At 38.4% G+C, this 2,604-nt stretch overlaps 1 pseudogene; it reads left to right on the top strand.

The window, feature by feature from the left end:
• Positions 1-712: 712 nt before the first annotated feature.
• On the top strand, positions 713-831 carry LOC111736382 (annotated as a pseudogene).
• The last annotated feature ends 1,773 nt before the right edge of the window (positions 832-2,604 follow it).

Raw genomic sequence — 2,604 nt, 5'->3', positions numbered from 1 at the left:
TCTTCTTTTCATGGAGAAGGTGTAAAAATGCATGATCATTTTCAGAGTGCAGGCTATAGCACTCATCTCACTTTTCCAAGGGATCCAAGTTTCCTTTAAAAGCAGTTATTATTGATATAACCCAACTGCCAAGAGGAAGAGAGTTAATCTCACAACTGCCTCCCCTCAATTAGCTGTTGGCTCACAAGCAGCTTGGGCTTCATTGTTTTAGTGTGTTTTCTTTTTGCCTTATCACGTATAGTATGATAAACTCTTAAATTACAGATCAGAAAGAATGAAATGATTTACCCAGAGTCAACAGCTAGTTAGTAACTAAAACAAATCCAAATCCTGAGTTCCTCATTCCCAGTTTTGTGCTATTTCTGGGCCGAGGGTGAAAAATATATAATAGATGACTCTGCTTATGCAGGCTTTGTTTGTCTTTCAAAAGATTTTTCTATACTTTCACTGTTTATCCCCATAACATTTCTGTAAGCAAGTCAGCTACTAATCATATTTTAGGTACAAAGAAAAATAGACTCAAAAAAGATGAATGATTGGTTTAAAGTCATACAGCTAGTTAAGGCACAACCAGGATTAGAGGCTAGCTGTGATCATGTCCATAGAACCTGGGCCTATGACTGTCCTAAAGCCTAGGGGTTACACCTGGAAAACTAGATAGTCTACCACAAACCCATCTGGGAAATATGTAGTGTTTAAATAACATATGATTTTCTACGACCACGCTACCCTGAACAAGCCCGATCCTGTCTGATCTCGGAAGCTAAGCACGATCAGGCCTGATTAGTACTTGGATGGGAGACCACCTAAGAAGACCAGGTGCGGTAGGCATAAAAAATTAAAAAATAAAGGATTGTAAGCTGACAAGGTCCTTGCAATCTGTTAGGTCAACCAAAGGCTGCCTCGCCTAAAAAAAAATTTTTTTTAAATGTACCATTTCATTCTCCCTTTTACCTCTCCCTTGATTCCCAGTAGAAGTAGGCAGAACCAGAGAGAATACAGGAACTTCCAATGTTGGTCTTAATGGAGAAGCTTGCCCTTAACCTTCTGATTAAAACAACGAAAAAGGCTAGACAAAATATATAAAACAACAGTTTGAAAGCATTGCAAAGTGACCAACAGAGTATGTGCTCCTTGAGAGAAGGGAAGCACAGGAGTTGAGTTCCACATTTATCCTAGCTCTTTTTCTGAGGGCATTTTATTTTTCAAATCACAATGTAGAGAAATAATATCCAAGCAATTTTATGAGGTTGAAGAGAGAAAGAAGCTGGAGTTTTGGGCAGCCAAAATGGCTGCAATTTGAGGAGAAATCATAAAAAGAAGAGAATCGTGAAGAAGGAAAAACCTGCAACCAAGTTTTCAAGTCCTTGACCAACTTATAAGTTGCATATGTTCAAGATAAGATGCTAAGAAACTCAGCAAAAAATAGTAGCTGCAGTGCTCAAGACCTGAGCAGAGATTTCAGCAGCTGTGTGGTGATGGAGAGGTAAGTGTTAATTTCAAGCCACACTGGATATGGACCTTGATAAACACATCAATCTTTCTACTGAATTCACAAAAGGGACCTAACTCAGTAATAAGAAACATATCTTAGGAATAAAAGCTCTTCCCTAGGTAAAAGGCAAAGCTGAAATAACAGGCATAAAACACAGCCCCAACAGGATCAGATCAATCCACTGCTACCCTTTACAACTGATGAGAGAAATTCTAACCCTCTTAAAATATATATAACATCATCCAGAGCCTCCACAATTTTTCAATTATAATGCCCCCAGCATCTAATTTAAAATTACAAGGCATTTGAAAAAAAAAAAATAGGATCAAATCACCAAAACCAAGAGTAAAAAAAAAACCAAACAAACAACAACAAAAAAAAAACAGATAATAGAAACAGGTATCAGACAGGGACTTTAAAATAACTATGATTAATCTTTTCAAGAAAATAGGAAAGGCGGACAGAATAGATGAAAAGAGAAGGATTTTTCAAAAGGCAATTAGAATCTATAAAAAACAAATTCACATTCTATAAATTAAAATTAAGAACTAACTAAAAGGGGCTCTGGTTCAAAACGGTAACATAGGAAGAACCTAAATTCATCTCCTCCCACAGACACACTGAATCTAGTGCTACATATAGAACCATTTCCTCTTGGTGGGGAGGGGTGGAGGAAGTGGGAAACTAAACTAAAAACTGGCAGGGTAACCTCTTCACATCAGACAAATGAGAGGGAAATGACACCAAAGCAGGTAGGAAATTCTGAGACACAATCTTGCCTATAAACCCTACCACCGATGTGGCAACTCACAACTGAGAGGGAACTCAAAACCTGAAGCATCTCCCTGAGGAGGGAAGGGTTTTTAACCCATATCAGGCATCTCAACTTTTAAGAGCAGCATCTGAGAGAGAAGCCCCTAAACATCTGGCTTTGAAGACCGATGGGGTTCATGCCCATGAGACCAACGGCTGTGGTGAACTGAGAAACATCTCTTAAAGGGCCTGTGCCTTCCAAGCTCAATAATGAGGCCAACATTACCCTGATACCAAAACCAGACAAGGAAAATACAAAAAAGAAAGTTATGGGCCAATATCTTTGATGAACATAG

The sequence above is a fragment of the Pteropus vampyrus genome, unplaced genomic scaffold (genome assembly GCF_000151845.1).
Source record: "Pteropus vampyrus isolate Shadow unplaced genomic scaffold, Pvam_2.0 Scaffold19, whole genome shotgun sequence".
Lineage (NCBI taxonomy): Eukaryota > Metazoa > Chordata > Mammalia > Chiroptera > Pteropodidae > Pteropus > Pteropus vampyrus.
The sequence above is the reverse complement of the archived record's forward strand: the minus strand, read 5'-3'. Positions and strand labels throughout refer to the sequence as shown.